Raw genomic sequence first — 21,654 nt, forward strand, 5'->3', positions numbered from 1 at the left:
GTATATAAATGTGTTATTTTGTGCAGGCTGTGGCATCAGCGAAATGAGAACAAAACAGAACCAATGTGAAATCTACCTCAGTGGCAGCAAGGTCCTCAGCACAGTGCAGTACCACAGTTACCACACCAGCCTAGTTCCTCCCACCACTCTGTTCCTCACTTTGATTTTAACAGGCTTTAACTACAAATATTTATTGTTTCGCATCAAACTATTGTATATGCATGTAACATTTTGTATAAATTGTAAATATGTTGTGAATATTCTCGTTGTATACTTTTGTACATTTTCTACACTGCAAACGATTGTACATGATAGACATTGGTTAAGTCTTACTGTGTCAGTGGATCGTCAGTAAATATTGTAAAAAACAAAGCGCCAAAGAATAGAACAGTTTATCTTTGTAAAAGTTAATTATTTATTTTTGTTATATAGTTCTCTAAGTTTGCGACTTTTTTACACAAAAGTTAATACCTTTTTACAAATTGTAACCTGTATTAGATAACTTATTTTGCCAAGATGATGGAGTCAGGTTTACAAAAATGTTTGATTATAAAAGTATCAAATACTTTAAAATCAACTTCAAAATTTTGATTGATCACTATATTTAATTATTATTTAAAAGAGTAAAATATGAAAATTAATAAAAATATAATTAAATATAATTTCTATGTTATTATCCAATATTTTTATTTATTAAATTTTGGTATTTTACATGTTTTAATTAGTAGCATAAAGTATTATTTTCTATACAAATGATATTATTAGTAGTACAATGTTAGTTCCTTAGAATATTTTAAGATGACTATGGTATAAATAACATTGACGAAACAGCTTTATGAATTATGTATTGTTTATTAAAATAAATAACATAATTGAATAAATTAATAAATCACTGTTATGTTTGCATTGATAAAGAGTGTTGTTTTACAATATTTTATAATATTTTAGTCTATCATCAAGTTCTTTAAAGATACTCTGTAATTTAAATTAATTCAACCACAGTAAATTGTTTTTAATTTTGTAATGTTTTGATCACTTTTAAAGTATTTATATAAACAAAATATAGTTAAAACTAAATTTAATATTTCAGTTGTGACCTATTATTGGATATATGAAATGAATTTGCTAATTTCAATTAATCTTGTGTTGCTCAATGTAAATAAAAGTAAACTTCTTCATGGAAAAGCCAGGTACTTTATGTAATAGTTTATTTATTGTATGTTTTATTTTGTTGATTTGTTATAATCGAATATAGTTATAAACAAAATTCACTCTGAAAATATGTTGTTTATTTATTAAAATTGTTATTCATAACGTATATGATATGAATGTGGATAGATGTAGAGTGAAGGAAATGTAACACTAGATGTGTGATCCGTATTGGAATTTTATACAAGGACATAAATAATTGGAACAAGAGTCTATAATAAACGTGTTTTGTACAAAAGTTGTGTTATTCTTGTGGGCAGAGATGTGGGTGGGGGGAAGAGAGAGATGGAGATGCCAGCTGTGGGACCACCCATGGCTAAATCCGTGGTGCCATCCACTACAGGTCAGATCATAAAATCCTTCAACTATACAGTACCACTTCCTCACTCCTTCCTTACATATACAGAATTGTATATTACTGTAGTGGCAGTGAGGAGATATCTGACAGACAGCTTATCATTGTTACTTCAGTAAGTTTTATAACAGTCAAGGTCTATAGTTGTCAATAGCAGATTTGATAAAAATGCTATGATAAACTGCTGAAACTGCTGAAATAATGATCGATTACTTGATACAATGTGCCAAAAATAAATGAATTTTTTTATGCTGGGTTGTTTCCGGGTTGAAAGTAAACTAAAATATTTTTTAAGACATCACTTCATTCCTCCTTTATGCGTAGAATAGGTTGATATATTATTGGAAAATATAATTTTAATTTTACTAGAGATATTGGTTTTGGGATTGCATGTCAAGTAAGTTTGTAAGGTAAATTTTAGATCTTCCCCAAAAGGAATGTTATAAAAATGTGCTATCTAAATTTAATTCATAAGCCCTTAGATATTGAAAAAAATTACCTTAGAATATTTCGATGAAAAAGTTCTAAAATATGAAATTTTAATTTGGGCGAAATGCAAGTAAAGCAAACAAATTGTGTATTGTAAGAAAATTTAGAATATTTTACAGACCATATAACTTTACCTAAATCATGTTATCAGTCTGAAAGTAAAACATTAAAACAGTTTTAGGCATTGATGATGGTAACAAAAACACTTTTTGTGTATAATAAATATTTCTTTGGATAAGAAAATATATGGTTCCTAGTTGTAAAAGCAAAATGAAAAGTACATAAACATAATAAATTACTATGAAATTTGTATTTGGAACCAAATGGCCCAAAGGCAACCGAGGCTTAAAAAAACATTATTTTCACACCCTTTCTAAGCCTATTGTGGTGAGATGAAATTTGAACCAAAATTTTCATGAGTGTTCTAGGGAATAAATGTTAACAAAAGATATAACTCTTAAGTGGTTTTGGAGCCAAGGATGTAAAAAAGGTTCCTTGGCCAAAACCATTTCATAAACAACACACCAGAGCGTCCTAGTTATCCATATACCGTATCCTAAAAACATGTTGCAGTGGTATTGTTTAGAATATTGACTAAGGACCTTTGAACACTACGGTGTATAGATCCTATGCCTAGACAAAAATGCAGAAAGATTTAGAGATTTTAACCAAAATTACCATGAACATTTTAGGAGTATAGGGGTAGTTTGGACCATAAGTTTACTTCTACATGGACCAAACCCGTTTTATATAACTACCATAGGCGAATTCTTAATTTATGAAATTTTTCGTTATTGGTACAAAGATTTAATATCACACATTCTAAATTCAGTTATAAAGTTCCTTTTAAGCTAAAGGGATGAGTTGCATGGACTAGGAATTCTTTCGTATGTATACTTGTACAGTTTTATCTATTCATGGATACCATTACTTTACGGAAAACATATTACCAAGGATTGGTTTGTCGATTTTATGTGAATATCTACAGTGAAGCTCATTTTATGCTCAACTCATGACCAGACGCTAGCAGAATCCGAGAGTTTTAGAGGCTAGGATCTTCCAGAATTGAGGTCTAAAAAAGGCTAAAAAGTTTTTGAAGTGGTGGTGTGCAGAAGGTAGGAGCTTCAATTGGTGTCTCAGAGAATGGGAGTTGTCGAAAGAATGTTTACTTAGACGTAGAATATTCTAGATGCTAGAGGATTGATTGATAAAGAGATTGTGCCGATCAGAGGTTTCTAAAAACAGGAAAATAACAAGTAATAACAGTAGTCCGAAAATCTCAGTAATCAGTAATACAGTCACATCTCGTTAGTGCGAATCTCGACAAAACGAATACCTTGATATAACAAATCTTTTCCGTAGCCCTTAAATTCGTAATAGCTTCCACAGTTCGGAATGTATTGGAAGTTAGAATATTCCAGAGCTTACGGAATATTATCCTGCAGAAGCCAAAAGCTTTAAGAGGTATGAAACTGTTAATTGCTCAAAATATCCAGAGGCCAGCTGCTACCAGTGACCAGCAACACCCAGAACCCGGTGAGTTCTTGAGACCGGAGTCTCTGAGAGGCCCAAAGTCGGTACTTGTCTTGTGTTGCAGCAAAGTTGTAAAGGACGGAAAAAAGTAATATAATACTCGTATATATACTGAATTCTTTATTTTAAGTGGGGGAGGGGTTATAATAAATTAATCCAATTATTTTTTTATAATAACTGAAGTGAAATACCAAGTATGTATTTAGATGAGTAAAAAATAGTTTATACAGCGTAATCATAAACACATTCATGCCGTAATTGCTATATAAAAGGGGGGGGGGATTTGTCTCATACTAAACTAAGTTTTAAGTCATTTAACATGTTCATCAACACTTCGAATGAACTTTTCGTTACAATATTGTCCATACAACAACTATATGTTGTTGAATGTAAGAGGTGGTACCTATGAAATACCCGCGTAGACTGATAGCCTCCGAGAGTTGAGCGCATAAGGTGCTCAGCGCCGCCGCGCCGTAGTGAATACGCATCGCCTAATGAGCTATTCTTCTTTATGCAGCGAGGTAAAAAATTGAACTGCTCTACAGTCTGAATCTAATATAATGGATAGATTTATTGGAACCAAGCCTTTTACACAAGTTGGCCTTTATCACCTGAAGAATGGTCAAAAATCAAGTAATATTTCATTTTAATCAATTATGAATGAACTATAACATTTCTTGTTGTCATGTAGAACTAAATAAATATTAAAATTTTTAAATATAAAAATCCTGTTTCCAAAGATTTTTCAGCGATTTTTCAATTTTTCTGACAGCAATATAGGTTAAGTTGGAATTGTAGTATAAATTTTATTTGAACTATGAAAGTGAGTATAGCGCACATAGTCAGTTGAAAATTCCTTTCATATTCATATAGCTATGGTAAACAAGTCATTCAGACCCCGAATTGAAAGCAATTTAAAATACTATAATGTTTGCTCCACTATCAAAATCCACATATGAGATGATGTAAATAATCTTATGTGTCCTTGGCTGTTCCTTAATAATATTAAACATACTCGTATTTGCACCAAATGTGTAACACGGTGTAACCTCGTTTACACGGATTCGTCAATATTCCATGCTGTGACATTTTGTAAATGATGAATCTTTCTTTAGTAATAAATCATAATATAGGTCACATCAGATAATTTCATTGCACTATTTTGATATATATTCAATAGTAGCCATTTCTTGTTTATTACGACTCAATCACACCATTATCCTATTCACAAATTTTTTAATGCCTTAATTAAACAACAATTATTATTATTTCATTCCTCCATCCCAACAAACATGTTAAAGTTGTTAAAAAATTTCATTTTTTACATTGTTAAATAATCAATCTCTTTAATTAATATAGTGATATATTATCCAATAAACAAGACCTCAAGGCAGAGGGCCGTGAACTAGGACATTGGTGGGTATTTTCCACTACTGATCCTGCGCCACCTTCTTTCTCATTCAAAATAGGCTAAGACATTAACAATTAGGCACTCTTCTAAGACTCTTTTTTCCCTTTTAGTGGATGGACAGAAACAGCTGAACTTTTTATTAGATTGCGAGAGCCACAGAGAGAGATATTCCCTTTTGAAGCCCATTCAATAATATGTCTGTGGTGAAGAATTTTAAAGCTTGGTGAGGCCATAACAACCTTAAATACAATAATCACTTCATCAGAATAGAATGTGAAATTAGTTAATTTTGTTAAGTGAAACACTTTTTCAATGGACAATTAATATTGATTTAATTAGAAGACTTATTTTCCAATTAATTTTCTAACAATCACAACTATTTATCTACTCTTTAATGAACTTAATCAAATTTTCAAAAAATTCAAACTGGCCGTCACGGCTACTGCTTCTTTGTACAATGATCGTACAACGATCTCGTGACTCTACCGACCCGTCGTAGTTGGCACCTTTTCTTGTTAGAAGTTAACATTGATCATTTACAATAAATTAGATAAAGGCAGAGTAAAGTTGTTATTAGTTCTAGATATTCCAATTTTTCATTAACGCTGGCCCTGTAACAGACATTTTATCTTGATAAACGAGTCTCGAAATGTAGACTATTAATTTATAGAAAGAAAAGTGAGTGAGTAGAGAAGCAGATGTGATATTAATAAAACGCATTTTTTTACTTTCATAATTTTACAGTGATCGAGCTAACTATACACGACTGATACTTTTGACTCCGTTTAAGGCGTAAACATATCTTTGATGTCACTTAGTAAAAAATACCATCAAGTATAGTTTTCACAAAAATATAGTAATTACATAAGGTTTTTCATTTCGCATACGGAACCACATTTTCTTACTGTTATGGGCTACAAATGAAATAACATAGAACTTAATTATATTTAGACTGTTATAGTGGTATTCTACAAAATAATACTACAATCCCCTAAACGTTATTGTAATTTGATATAGGAGAAAATTAACTTTTTGCACTTTGGCACTCCTTAGTCCTTTTATCACGATGAAATTGTTTCCAAGAAAATTTTGAATATGCGAAATAATAATTATTGCCTTTTCATAAACACCTATTGGCTTTCTTATTTGAAACTGCTAAGACTTACCTTTTTGAATATTAAACCACCCAGAGACAACCTTGTGAATAGCCTAATAGTACATTGTAATTGATGTTTTTCATCCCCATGAATCATTATTATATACAAGATTCAAAACATTTTGTGTGTTTAGTTACCAAAATCATGTAATAAAGTTACATCGCTGTGAGCTTGTAATACTAAAAATCCACTATTTAAATGTAAAATATGGATTCTATGCAGACGTTTTTTTTCACAAACGTCCTTACACATTCAAAGAAGTCTTCTATTACTAAACTAGTATTTTGCTTAGATATGAAATGTAATCTAATAGATTATTCAATAACTAACATTTTTATCTAAGTCATGTACTCGTATAATAAAAATAATACAAATATTTCAGCTAAATACAATAAACAAATTATCGTCCACTAGTGAAAGACATCCTTGTTCAGCCATAATAAATTAAACGTGTTGTGACCGGCATCGTGAGTTGTGAATTACATACCAGCAGTATATCAGCTTTGTGTTTGACCTATGGATATGTGGAATACCTAGACGCGCAGGTCAGCGAGAAGCTCGTACGGCTTGGTGACCCGGTTTCTTTGTTACTCGCACTCGTTGTTGTTGTGTTGAATGTCTTTGTTTTAGGTTTGTCGTTATATGAAGTATACATTGAAGTACATATTGAAGCTATAAAGCATAGCTGTTGTGACACAACACATTCTGCTGCAGTAAGTGAATCTGAGAGCGCCAAGATTGACACATCCGTAAGCAATAAACCATGACTGGCCCAGCATCTACCATGTCGCCTATTGAAGTCCACACACGTGAGTACGGCTGCGTGTCTGCTATCACGTATAGGATATGTGTCATCCACAGCCATCAATGTACACTCGGCTCTTCGATGTTATCGTATCCTACTGTTCAGATTGAACCAGTAACTACCGAGTCACATTTTAGATTAATATTTTGTCTTTTGTTAGTCCATTAGATGAAAGAATTTTAATATATGTTAATGTTATTTTGAAAATATATGGAAATAATGGAAGATTCTAGGATTTAGGGTTTATGCCACCTTGAAGACTGCAATTGGAAAGGCGATCTGCCTGAGTCAGTGAAGGAAAGGTCAATTTTATAAAACTCGATTCGGGCTATCGTAAACACCGATATACTGTAACTTATAACGCTTGTATCACTCATACAAGGGTGACAATAAATAAATTATTATTATTCTTACAAAAATGCTATTGTTATTACTTTGGTTGTAATTATTATTTTTACAATAATGTTATTGCTATTACTATCATCGTCGCTCGTATTACTTACTTATTATTATTATTATTATTTCACATATTTATTTAGGTACACTTGTGATTGTTCCTATGTTGATACAAGACATTTTAAGACACAATTTTAGTTATATTGATAATTGTTTTAACGACTTTGTAGTTGTGAAATGGTGTATTGCAGTATTAATACATATATTTTTGATTTACTTGAATAATTTTAACTATAATTCAGTAGATTTCAACTGTTGTATACCTTTTCAATTTCAGAAGTTCAATAATTAGAACAGCGTCTGAAATCTGACACTCACTGACTTGACTCCTGTAAGCCGGAATCAACATCTTTCTGGAGAGGTACAAGGAATACAAGAAGAGGCCTTTTGTAGTCTAGGTATCTCCGAAGTGGAAACAATGCAAGTAGGGCGTTTTGAATGTCCTTATCGCCGATTTTTTGGGATCTCTTCAGACGGCCGTAGACTGCAGATTCCTGGAGTAGGCTAAATTCTGCGACAGTGTCAGATTTCAGACGCTGCACGAAGCATAAGGTCAAATGGAGCTAAACTCAACATTCGCATTTAATAAACCCTTCCCACCAGCGACAACTAATATAAATAAATAAATATATACATATATATATATATATAATTTCGAATTAAAATACATATCATACTGAAAATCCTGTAATAAAACCCTATTACAACAGCTAATGTTGACTGACTTACAGAACAATAATGTGGACTATGATGCTGCTTTACCGCAGGTCATTCCCTTTTAAAAGTAGACTGCGATTACATAGAAGAATTTTTCAAAGCATTTTTGCTTATAAAAAAGTCATACCTGAACATCTTCAAGCAATAATACTTTTAGGAGTGTACTCCGGAAGGTTAATTTCAACTCGCCTTTCCAGAAGACTTTCTAGAGAAATCTTCCTGCGTTCAGAGATGTTTTGAAAAGTATCGGAGGTGTAATAAATTATACAATAAATATCAGTTGATAGAAACAAATTAATTTAATAATTCTTATGAAAAAACTTAATCAGTATACTTAGGATATACAAAGCAATTACTGTGGCTCTTTAAGGAATCATTTCTTTAAGGAAACGAATATTCCGAGGTCAAAGATAGGTCAGTATAAACAATTTAATTTAGTTAAAAATAGTTATTAAAAATATGTGATGTTCTTAAGTTAGATTTAGTTAGTAAAAAATAATTTCTTGAGTCATAAATGATTAAAAGAGCATGTGACTCTCTGTGCCTTAATTTCATTCTTTTGAACGTATGTAATTTTATGTAGAATGATTAAAACAATGTCTAATTTTCTGTAATTAAAAAGGAAGTTATCATGATATATATTTAACATACATAACATAAAAAAGTTTTTCAAACCCAAAATCGATTGCACCACCTTCGGACTTCATAGTCGATTTCAGTAAGGAATAGGCTTTAAAGTATTGATATGTATGGTTTATTCCTATTATTTGAATGAAATTAAAACTAATTACCCCATTTGTATATTAAAATTGTTCCTGTATTTCTCCAAGTTCCTGAAACATATTCTACTTTTAATGGAGTGATATCATCCGACTTTGGCTGAAAGGAAGCTCATTAAAACCTTGAAAAGTAGCCGGTGTGATATTGCTAAACTGTATAAAAGTTATGACTTCCATGCCACAATTACGATCCGAATTCTAGCACCACCATCCTAGAGTTGAAGAAGTAAAACATCATGTGTCCGGTATTTGATAAAAATAAAAATACTGTCAAGTAACGCAGGATTACTTTTCTTATAGTTGTGTGTTTAACAGGAATAAACGTAGCAACCTGATATTCAACGCCTCATCCGGCTAGAAGATGCAGGTCACGAGGCAAGCGGTGCATGTCTTCGACCACGTCCCGAGTCTTGGATGTGAATTTCCGATTGCCATCACATCCACACGTGTCTGCCATAACTTCCTTATGTTACGAGCCCGCTGTGATTTCCACACCATTCCTTCTACAGTGTTTCCGGACAAACATCTCAAGATCTTTGTTTTAATGATTAAAATAAACCTTTACTGACAATTGCTCAAAGTAACCTTGAATTTATTCCATCGCACGGCCCATCACCAATGTGTTTAAACCAGCGATCACATAAGACCAATAGATGGAGCACTCCTATTCCTACAACATTACTGGTACTGTATTGAAGCCAGCGGCGGCCATCTTGAGAGCATCTAGAAACGCCAAACGCCGTCCAGAGAAGCTTAAAAGTTGCAGTGCGCGCGCATAAATAAATCGCCACCTAGCCCACTTAGGATTAAGCCAAAATGTTCAAATTTGGTGTACGTATATCTCATAAAACACCGATTCCAATGGCGCAACTCAAATTACCAGTTTTGATCTCTATATAATTTTAATTAGCAAAAAACTTTAAAAGTTTTATACACATTTGAAATCGTAACATGAAAAAGTCGGTCTGTGAGGAATTTTTTTGTTTTTAGGACAGGCAAGTTTTGTAAGCGGGAAAGTTTGAGATAAAGAGTTGAATTATTTTTTTCATTCGAAACTTTTTTTTCTAAGACCAGTCGTTATCCTGATATTATCGGCAGAATATAGGCGAAAACCCTGACCGCATCGCCCGACCTAAAACAGATCGCCTACACTCCAGGCCGCTCTCGGCTCTTAAATTAAAACTCAACATATCGTTAATTTAAAATTCATTTAAATGTAATTAATTATTTTTAATGTGTTAAACATTTTTAAACCCCATTTATAAGGCATTCGCTTATGATTTTATTTAAATAGAAATTGTCATTTAGTGCAATTAAATATTAACTAAACTTGAGGCAATATAAGGTACAATAAAGTAAACCACTAGACATAGATTTATTATGTTTATAAATAATGTATTTAATATAATGGAAATTACAATATGAAAATTAGAAACATAAATATCCAAAGCTTACAATAAAACGTACCTCTCTACTGTCCTAAAAATGTTTTTAATAAATGACTGCGTATTCTGCTTTTGTGTAATGAGGCACTGACATTTTTGCAGTGGTGATGTAGTCGCACTTTGAAGTATTGTTTACAAATAGCTTTTTTAACTAATATAAGGTGATTTACCCCAGGATCTTGTTCAAAACAATGCCCTCCTGGGAACAGATTGAACCGATACACTTTCGTAACACTGAATTTACCATTCTGTCCATATAGTTTTTTCACAGTTGTCACGTCGCCTTTATTAATACGCAACTTTACTTCTGTTTCACATAACAAACAAAGTTTCACAACACCTTCAGAAGGTTGTAAAAGTCCTCCTCGGTTTTTACAACTTATCAAACTGTTGCGGTATTGCGTTTCTTCATTTAGTCCGGTAAAATAAGGATGCAATAAATAAGGATTCTCAATACTATTATCATTGTTATTATTATTATTCAATTTTTATTATTATTTAATATACCATATTTATGGATATTAATTATAAATTATATATTCTCTAAATAATACTTATTTTATTTTTACCAAACATACAATATTAAAAGAAATACTTTTAGTCCATATTACTATATTACTATGAATATTACATCTCGAAATATAGATCTCTTGTTCGACGTTTGCTGTTTCTGCGAAGCTGTAGCAGATGCTCCATTGTTACATATGACCGGTTTTTTTTACTTTCTACACACCGTAACGAATGAGTTTGAAATTTCTGTGTATAAGTACAGTAGTGGTGGTGAGATAGTTTACTTGATGATGGGAATGGTAGGGTATTTCTCTGTGTTAGTATTTCTATACCGATAAAAATTTATTTTATCCGTTAGTTGAAAACGACATCTTAGCATTAACAGACGTACGATTTTGAGTGTCTTTTAATTGAAATGGCTGATTGTTGTTTTATTTGTAATACATTAATATCAGAAAGTGCTTCTGTGAGTGTTGTGCGTGGCTTACTGCAAGTATTTGACAGAAATAACGGTCATATAAATTATTTAAATACTTTGACTTCTGTGAAGGTGCATGTTGATTGTCGAAAAGTGTATATAAGTAAAAATTCAATTGCTGCATCGAAGCAACGTGCAGAATACGATGAAACTCCAACTGCAAAAAGTCCACCTCGTAAAAAACGAGAAGAGGTATTTGATTTTAAAACATCTTGCTTGTTTTGTGGTCAAGTAGCTGATGAAGTCGCAGAAAAAAAAGAAAAGTATAAACAAATATCTATAAATATGGTATATTAAATAATAAATAATAATAAAAATTGAATAGTAATAATAACAATAATAATAGTATTAAGTAATAATAATAATATTAAGTGAATAATTAACAATATAACTCATTTATTTATTGTATTCTACTGGCTGACCTCGCATTATCGTATATACAGGTAAACGGTTCCCTACTCTTTGCCCTATATCTCAAAAAGGGTTGAACGTACATAAAATTACTTCACTCAAAAGTTGAAGAGAATGTTCCGTTCTACAATATCTCTAACCACATTCAAAGTCATTTAGCGTAAGGGAAACGAGATATCTGCAAAAAACCGATTTTCGTGAAGTTTGACCTTAAATATCTTAAGTCGCGTACACGTGATTATATGAGACTTTTGAGGTAAGTTTTATATCATCAAAATAAAGTCGTATGCAAAGTTTTAGCTTATTATCTTTTATTCCGAGGTTGTATCCTTATTTTGCCTTATTTTACTGAGTTAATTAGCCTGTAACAGCTGTAGGCACCCGCTACAGGCTATTTTATTTCTTAACGTTCTTACTATAAAACCAGAAAGGTACTCCACAATATGCGGCGTTACATTTGAAGTGTTTCCTACAATATCATAGAAATAGTCGAGATCTTCATCTTCCTTCTCATGTTCTTAAACCTGCCAGACAGCAGCGAACGCAGTCTGAGCGCTCGCCACTAGGGTGAATCATCCCAAGGTCGCCGCCATTGTTGTAGCATCGCGCGCCAGAGTCGGCTTCAACGGGCAACCCCACTGCTCCATCTATTGGTCTTATGTGATCGCTGGTTTAAACCGACTTGGAAGCCAATAAAAAAAATGACAACCAATGATAAAAAAACCTTGTTGACAGCTCGGAGGTGGTTTAAGAAATATTGTATAGTACAAATCTAATGTCACATAAAAGTCAACTACTTAAAATCAAATTGCCTAGGTGACGTTAACAAATATATAAATATTTTGGAATTTTTCTTTACCCATGTAGTAATTAAATTCGGAAAACTACATAAGAAACCATATTTACCTACAAAAATACAACCCCATTAATTAAAAAACCTCCTAAACGAAGGGAACTACCCACTGATGCTAACTCTACTAACAGTATAGGACAAACTGGAAACTATGACAACCCATCCTTAATTCCATCGACCTGTAAAGCACATTTCCCGTAAAGTCTATTAATCTCTTCTTCCAACTAATTATTCATGGCTATATGTTTACACACCCTCTATGAGATTATATAGTTGCTATGATGAAATAACTTAGCATTTTTATGATATTAAGAATTAATAATCGAATTATTATCATGATACTGTAAAATCACAATACGAGGGTAAATAAAACCACATGTTAAAAACGTACTCTCGTACACTTTAATGTATTTTATGTTTGGAATCGCCAAACAAAATGATATTACTAACACAAATAGTTATAGAAAAAATTTCAACTAATGGACACAAACAATTTTACACCACAAATATTAACAATAACAATGCAAGGATCAATTTATTTGAACTAGTAAACAAACAGTTTTTCAGAGGTATCCAACACTAAATGTAATCGATCTATTCTTAATTTTTCAAAATATCAGAGAGAACGATTTCCCAAAGATGAAATCCAGAAGTTCATAAATAATCGCATTCTTCCTAGATGCTTTATTATTTTAAAATGTTCGCCCCTTGATGTGTGTTTTGGAACATATTATATTCTGTTTAAACACTGTCAATTGGATGTGAGAATTGTTAAAATTAAGACTCACAGAAATTAGTTAACTCATTCAACCAAATGTGTATTCAAAGTGAAATTTCGATTTTCTTTTCAAAACTTTAGGAAGCATTTACATGATAGATATGGTGTATATTTATAATACAATGATGATAAATAAAACAATCTCACTTGGAGAATTTTCGAAAATGATGTCAAAATCTCCATTAGGGTCAACGTTTAAATAATACACATCCACGACAAGAATTTCTTGACTGAATCGAATTTGCAAGTGTTATTTTGGATATTAGTATTGAACTCGTTAGGACTGCATTCATTACTAAAATACAAGATGAATTTCTTAATATCCGAAAAGTAAATTGTAAGTGTGATGTTCTCCGCGGGGTGTATCAGTTAATCTCCATTAGCTGTATTCAGCTGTGGTTCATCAAGACGAATTAAATGAAGACACGAAAATTACTGCCAATTCAAGGTAAATAATCAAAATCAAATTGATGGTTAAGATCAGACTATTGGACTGTAGAAAGAGCTACTCTATTTACGTGCTCATTCCATTTGCGGGTGGAAATAGTAGTAATTTCTGCTTGCGGTCAGGTAAACAGCTGGACGGGGTCACTGCTGTGTGGTATAAATGGCGGCGGTAGAGAAGCAGGACGGGGAGAGAGGAGGACCGACCGGCCACAGTACCCGCTTATTACAGAACCTAATGTCTCTATCAAACCAGATCCGACTGAAATTATTGGCCTCTCCCTTCGAGGTGGATACGGGAGCTGTAATCACGCGCACGACTCGGGCCCGGTCCCCGACACTCAAGACTTTCTACAGTTTGTCCAGTCGCAGTCGTGTGGTGGTGGCGCAACCGTCCGTTCTACAGTGCTGCGGCAGTTCAGCAGAAATCTACAGGCTGCAATCATCATATCAGCCGACATTATCCAAACTCGGGCCCGGTCCCCGACACTCAAGACTTTCTACAGTTTGTCCAGTCGCAGTCGTGTGGTGGCGCAACCGTCCGTTCTACAGTGCTATGGCAGTTCACCAGAAATCTACAGGCTGCAATCATCATATCAGCCGACATTATCCAAACTCGGGCCCGGTCCCCGACACTCAAGACTTTCTACAGTTTGTCCAGTCGCAGTCGTGTGGTGGCACAACCGTTCGTTCTACAATGCTATGGCAGTTCAGCCGAAATCTACAGGCTGCAATCATCATATCAGCCGACATTATCCAAACTTGTCCAGTCGGTGGTGCAACCGTCCGTTCTACAGTGCTATGGCAGTTCAGCCGAAATCTACAGGCTGCAATCATCATATCAGCCGACATTATCCAAACTTGTCCAGTCGGTGGTGCAACCGTCCGTTCTACAGTGCTATGGCAGTTCAGCCGAAATCTACAGGCTGCAATCATCATATCAGCCGACATTATCCAAACTTGTCCAGTCGGTGGTGCAACCGTCCGTTCTACAGTGCTATGGCAGTTCAGCCGAAATCTACAGGCTGCAATCATCATATCAGCCGACATTATCCAAACTTGTCCAGTCGGTGGTGCAACCGTCCGTTCTACAGTGCTATGGCAGTTCAGCCGAAATCTACAGGTTGCAATCACATCAGCCGACGTTATCCAAACTCGGGGCTAACGACTGACTTCACATCATATCTGTCTCTTACAGGTAGAATTTGTGAGTCATATCAACGAACTGATATTCCAGGAATTCCAAATCAGAATGATACTCAGTTTCATTTACGTTCGAATCAACCGCCTGAACAAGAACACACACCTAAACGAAGAAGTTGAAATCTCCTACTTACATGTCTGGGTAGAATCAAACGCTATTCTACTGTATGTGGTTACTGTTTCTTTTTCCAATGCTTGTTGAGTTGTGACATATGAGGGTATATATTCGCAGCACTAAAAATTCAAGCACTCCGTTGCATTTACACATTGTGGCTCCCCAACCGTCAGGCTATCTCCTTGTGGTAGAACTTACCTCTTTCCCACTGTTAACTTTGGAGAATCCTTGGCAATTTCACCTCTGGATTCTAAAGTGTTCTGTTAGGTCCATAGATCCAATGATGCATTTAGTCCTAGCTGGAAGATCCTAGGTTCTGGAGATGGAAATTTTGGAGAGCCTTACAATCAGAGCTGTAGAAAGGTATCTCACGGGATGTTGTATCTTTGGAAGTTTTCACTATATTTTTATTAAAGTGTACAAAATTCTTGACTTGTGATAAAATTTATTTTAGGATACCTTTAAGCAATGTGGACTCATGCTAAACGAGGGGTCTCCAGGCTGAACCCCTAGGCTACTGACCCTGCGCTAGGGAGGTCCGGACGTTCTCTACTACGTCCTCGTCTATTCCGCCTCAACCCACAGAACTGCCAACGATATGCAATTTGTATAACGATGGTTGGCATAATGTGCACTCATTCAGCAACATCCGGTCCAGTGTAATCATGCCATGCAAATCCGCAACATTGGATCTTAGTTGGACCTAAACGATCATTTAAGTTTGCAAATGACCTTAGGAGATCTCCACCGCTTTTGCGTGGGTCGTATAATAAATTATAGGTGTGTTTTGACAGAGGAGATTGAATAATGTCTACTTATGTGAATAATGTAGTCAATTTTGACTGACTCGTTTCTACTATAATTAGCCTATACAGCTCAAATGTTACAATTAACGAAAATATAAATATTATGGGGAAAATGCACTTACATTTCCGGCAAAAATGAAAAATTAGACGCCATTGGAAAAGAATTAGTTTACTTGTATTGCCTTTTTTACTTAAAAATCACAACTCGTGTTATCTTCATGAAAATATCAACAAATTAAATATTTTTGGATCAGTGTTGTCTGCAAGTTTTTAATAAACTTTATTATAAAATCTAAATGTAATTTTATTATCATATATCTCTAAGCATTACACGTATTTAGTAATATAACTTTTAGAATGAAATTAATTAGTAATATATCTCTTTATAAAGGGATTTTAAAGATCCTTTCCTACTATAGTTTACATTCTTATGCCTATGACGCGCAGCTCATTCTGGTAATAAACTTACTATTGCAGTGTAACAAATGAACGAGGACATAAAAATATAGTAAAGTGGTCAGAGGTTCGTAGCCTAAAGTTGAATCCTTTAAAATGCTCTGTTACACGCCTGTTTCTACTTTCTCCTTTCCATGAGCCAAATATTTCACTAAATTGTATAAAAGTGGTCGGTATTTCAACTGATCACCAAAACGAATCCTGGATCATATTAAGTACATTAACCATCAGGCTCTGTCTAGATTTAGACATTTAACCAGAAATATTTTACCTCTATTTGCAGAACTTTTAAACTAATATTTATCTCCAGTTCGGCTGGATTTTATCTTTACTTTTAAAATAACAACCGCACAACTCAAATCCGAAAAATAGTTGTTTTATTTACTAATCATGGAAAATTACCGACCGCAAATTGTTACTCTTAGAGACACACAAACTTCTCATATCAGGCAAACCACGGTACCGAAATAAAAAAGATAGGAATTGTTCTGACATTAGGAACCGAACCTGGATCGTTCTGGTTGTGTACTTGAGGACATCTGCTCACGAGCAGAACTAATAAATCATGTCCAAATTCTACTATTTTAGTTACAACTAACATTGAACGTGGGTGCACGGTCAAAAATTTTATTTTAAGTAAACATATAGGCTACATCGTTGCGTTCCCAATAAATATTGGTCGTATTCATCCGTCCTAATTGATAGAAAATGCTGGGCGTTCTTCTGGCATTGGAGCTTGTGAATTATTAAAAAATGTTCTAGATCAATTTAAAAATCTAGGCTAGAGCTATAATAAGATACAAATATTTAGTATAGGGCTATAAAAACTAAGCAATGTTATATATTAACTACTACAACAGAATGGTCTGCAATAAATTTGTAGGTGATAAGTGAGTAAAGATTTCTTCTTTAAGGCTATATATGTATTTTTAAAGGGCTTGCTAAAATTCCTATTCTGTCCTACGTAAAGGCTTACCTAAGTTTAAGGGAGTTGCGCATCTTTTAGTAAAAAACTACTATACACTTAAGGTTTTAACAATGCTTTTATTTTAGCACTAAGCCTCATTTCTCAAATAAAAGTATTTTCACTCTCAACAATTGTTTTCTATACAATTATTTTAAGTAAATCTAAATACCAAAACCTAGGTCAACTATCATAAAAACCCCAATACGCTACTTATAATTTAGTAAGCAACTAGTAAAAAATAAGAAAAAGATACCTTATGTATTAAAAAAACAAACTTACCGAAAATGAGAATTTTTTAAAAACATTTGACCCTTTTTAGTATAACCCTGATGAACGATGAACTAATGACCAAACTGGTGAATCAACAACACAACTGCTGCCAAATAATAGTTGCCACAGGCAATAGTACCGCTACAGTAATTACAAACCGTAAATGCCCCCTCATTCATAATGACTTCATATTACCATATAAACTCGTACATTAGAGTGGTTCAGGGGTCAACAAAATTAACTTTTGTAGTGGATTTTCCGGAAAATAAAAAATTATTCATTCCACTTACTGAAATTCGATATATTATACATAATTTTAACCTGTATAAAATATACATTTATAACACTACACAGATATTTTGGGTACGCAACGTAAATATGGGCACACCATATACTGTAACAAGATATTGTCTGAAAGTGTTACAAAAACCTAGCATTTTTCTAATTGTTTAATGCGTTGTATGTTTTAGAGTTTAACATTTTTTTAATTATAATAACTAATATTTTTGGTGATGTTGAGTTATGGTTCAAAACTTTATAACGAAGCAATAAAAAACAAATTGATAACTTTAACCTTTTATAAAACACTCTTTAACTCAAGCGATTTTGGGAAGCAGTAGGAACACCACTTTACATTGACGGGTATAAGCCAGACGTATAAAACCCTATAGAACAAAAAATACTTCTTTCTGCTAACAATATACGTTAAAAAATGAATTCTTTTTTCCAATAACGTTCACAGATTAAAAAGTTTGCTGAGGATTAAAGAACTTTATTCTTTAAAATATATCTACTGGCTGCCGAGAAATATCTATTTGGGTAAAAAATGTTTTTTTGGAAAAAAGGTTACAATAATCATAATCGATCTTCATGGCAGTATTTACAGTTACCTTTTTTATCCAACATTGGTAACATTCGTACTTTGAAGCGATAACAAGATTTGGACACTTACCATTGGTATATGTTACAAAATGTATAAACAAATTTTTCTATTACGGAACGAAACGTTTCGACCCTCGAAACGTTCTGTTATACATTTTGTAATACATCACATTGGCAAATTTCCGTAATCCTATTATACTTTTAAACCTTCCTTGTCAATAACAAACTTCAAACAAAATTTACACTTTATTAAAAACCACAAAGTGTTATCAATCTAATAACAAACTAACCTTGTATAAAGACATTAGCAATTAACCGCTAGGTAATTTATCTGCAATATTCCACGAATTTGATTGAATACCTTCAAAGATTTCAGTAACATTTACCATTATTTTTGACCAACGTGAAGGGGCCTTAAAGTTGAAATCCGTAGCTTAGTGACTTCACTTAAAATGTAATAATACGGGGTTCTATGATATTTTTGAAACGGATTTAGGCGTATATCATGTACATAGGTACACAGTTTTCAATGTTCTTGGTTAAGAGGATCAGAGTTTAAGCGAAATTGTGAGTGCCTTTTATTTAAGGTTTTACCGGTGCAAAAGCACTTCTCTTGCGAATGAATTATATTTTTGACAGTAAATTTTAGTTAGCTTTTCCTCCCGATAAACAAAATATAATACACTGAGTGTTCAGAGTAGAGTGTCACAAACTAAACAGGGTTGACAGCACTCATGATTTAAAACAATAAATGCCATATAAACATTGGTCGGAAATGTGTCGTTTAGCCGCTAGCTACCATTTTGAAGTTTTTATACGAAATATTCTGGAGAGATATTGCAGTTGTAGATACAAACCTTACAAATACGTTACGGCAAATTAGAGAAAATCTCAAAACAATAACCGTGTGATTTGCTTTAACATTAACAATATTAACACCATATGTGTCTGTTGCAAATGTTTAGTGCCAAATAACAAAAAACCATTTTATAAAATATGTACAAGATACGAACTATTTGCTAATTTTATAATAACTGCAATGGTACTTTTTTCAATGCATAAGAGAGCACGTCACTTTAAATATGCGTTTGCCTAAGCCGGGAGAAACAAACATATTAGAACAGGTGGTAATCTTCAATTGACAATAATGTTATTTCTTTCGGAGGAGGATAAACAATCTAACTTACAGGCTAGGCTAAAGTCTTAATAGAGCATTACGACATGTAGAAGTCGGAGATCACAACACATATGTTACGTATGAACTCCATGTATGACGTTTGCAATTCTAAAGTGCATTAACGTATTTTATAGCTTATACTTCACTGCTTTCGTTCCTTGAAACGATGGAAAATTTCAGATAAAATCGTATTACCTTCAGAAATCACAAATCGTCGAAAACAAGTTATAAATAAAGACGTATTGTGTGTTTATCTATTTAGAGATAGCATAAGCTGTTCAGAGATATTATTTCTAAACTGTGGAGTTTCCAAATGATTAATAATAATATATTAACATTTCAGGCATTAGAGCCAGTTACTTCGTAAAACTTAATCTTTAATTTTATTAATGTATCACCAATGTGATATTTTATAATTCAAGAGCGAATAGTGACTGTGATAGTTCGTCCGTCTGTATTCACCGTTGAGCTAAACGCATAAATGTGTGCTCTTTGAAAAATATTCATTTATTTATAATGTGTCTGTGTTTGGTATTTTTTTTATTTCTAACCTTTCAAAATGACGAAACAATAACAGGCCCGAGATGTGAATATGAACCACCTCACTATACATTGGAATTTCGACGATAGGTTCGAAACAGCCAAGTATCTATTTACCCCGCCAACCACGATATATATCTAATATCTATGAACACTTTAACAGTATATTCATATTTTAAGATGGTCAATGCATATCAAGTAAACCTCTAGTATAACTGTACCGTAAGGAATATTTTTGCAAATATATTAATTATGAAAAAGTACGAGATATATGAAAGTTACCTTAAATCAGTTATTGACAACATGCCAATAAACAGTCAAACTGTGTTGTACTTTTAACTCTTTAATTTGAGGGATGATGTATCTAAATGGATTCATGCTATATAACACTTTAAGATATTTATATCTTAATGAAGAAATACTATCAAAATATTTTAAACAGGAGGGGGAGGAAAGAAACTTACGTAAAAGTTGCCCAGTGTAACGGTCAGCAATGAGTGCCTGATGTAAAGCCATGTGGAGTAACTTATCTTCCTTTTCAATTCCCTTGACATTTTGAGGTTCCAATGCGTTTGCTGATGTATCAAAAGACATTTTCGCCCCAGCTCTATATTTGACACGTGACTTGAGGCTGAGGAGCAGCTGCACGACGCTGCAGATGGAATCATTGTGACTGCGACAATGGCAGCCGTGAAGGCTGATGGTGACGCCGGGATTGAAATGTTGTGACATCGCACGTGACCGCCATTATAGCGCGTGAAAAGCCACCTTTTGTTGAGCTTCTTCAATAGCGGCCACAGTTATTAGAGGACCACATACGTCGCTGGAGATGGCCCAGAACTGAAGCCGGAGCTGGATCACTGGAGTGTGACCGAGGTCAGGAGAAGATTGGCGTCTCTCTCGCGGTTCCAGAGGTTCCAGAGGCAATACAAGGGTGATCTTCTATCAGGAGATAAAATTTATTATTTGTAGTACTTTAAACTGTCAACAAGTTGTTACTAACTGTGTTTTTGTCAAACCTTCTTTAAAAAATTATACTTGTGGGATTGGATTTTTATTCTGTGTTTATAGTCATCATCTATACCATACAGATCACTTCATGCAATGAAATATGATATGTTTTTTTTTACAATTTTCCCAAACAGCTTTTATAAATTTAACATTTTCAATTGGTAAGATATTCAACCCAAAACAATGATAATTTTTTTGTCAAAAATTAATTTGTACTAATTGTTTTAAATATAACCTTTCACATAATTTATTATGTTATTGGTGGTTTAAGGTATAAATACTAGCAATGAGGAGTTGAAAATATATTCATGAGAACTAAAATTATTTAAAACTATAATATATTTAATGTTATTAAAGACAATATTATACAAATTCATTTAAAATATAAAATCATTAA

At 33.3% G+C, this 21,654-nt stretch overlaps 1 protein-coding gene across 1 annotated transcript in view; it reads left to right on the forward strand.

Moving 5' to 3' along the window:
- The window catches only part of LOC124354567 (growth arrest-specific protein 1-like), a 33,480-nt gene extending 32,033 nt beyond the window's left edge, over positions 1-1,447 (forward strand). The window contains exon 5 of the mRNA XM_046805121.1: positions 27-1,447. The gene's annotated coding sequence lies outside the window, so the exon portion shown is untranslated. The remainder of the gene's footprint in view (positions 1-26) is intronic.
- The last annotated feature ends 20,207 nt before the right edge of the window (positions 1,448-21,654 follow it).

This window comes from Homalodisca vitripennis, chromosome 2, assembly GCF_021130785.1.
Source record: "Homalodisca vitripennis isolate AUS2020 chromosome 2, UT_GWSS_2.1, whole genome shotgun sequence".
Lineage (NCBI taxonomy): Eukaryota > Metazoa > Arthropoda > Insecta > Hemiptera > Cicadellidae > Homalodisca > Homalodisca vitripennis.